The 542-nt window shown below is 36.3% G+C and overlaps 1 protein-coding gene across 1 annotated transcript in view; it reads right to left on the reverse strand.

The window, feature by feature from the left end:
• Cubn (cubilin) overlaps positions 1 to 542 on the reverse strand; it is a 291759-nt gene that overhangs the window by 276230 nt on the left and 14987 nt on the right. The window lies entirely within an intron of this gene.

Below are 542 nucleotides of genomic sequence, written 5' to 3' on the forward strand. Positions count from 1 at the left end.
ATAAGAGGATATCTACAGCAGTGTTAGGGAAATCAACTAAGACACAATTGAGCACCTTACAATTCATCCGCAACACTGAATACTAAGAGGAATTTCAGTAGCACCCATACACCTGCATTTTCATATATGTGCACACACGTACACATTTAAAGAATTCTCCCATGCATAAGAAAATTATTTTAGAATGACATGCAGAGTTGTGCTCATACTGGCAATCTGGGGAAGGAATTGTGTAAAACCCTGCGTGTGTTTCTACACATGAAGGAAAACGGAGGCTGAGATTGAGGGAAGGGAACAGAACAACAGCTTATTAAGCTGTTCCTGTTGTAGTCCACCACAGTGACTTTGGTTTAACTCAGCTCATTGCTGTAGTTATAACAATGTTTAAATGCTTTCAGAATATTTATAACCTTGGATCTAAGTAATAAGCACTTTTATAAGCCTACTTGATAAAATTATCTCATTTATACACAGTCAAACATATACTCTTTTATATATATATACATAGTCAAACACACAGCTCTTTATAGAGCTGGAGGGAA

This window comes from Nannospalax galili, unplaced genomic scaffold (assembly GCF_000622305.1).
Source record: "Nannospalax galili isolate Female #2095 unplaced genomic scaffold, S.galili_v1.0 scaffold976, whole genome shotgun sequence".
Lineage (NCBI taxonomy): Eukaryota > Metazoa > Chordata > Mammalia > Rodentia > Spalacidae > Nannospalax > Nannospalax galili.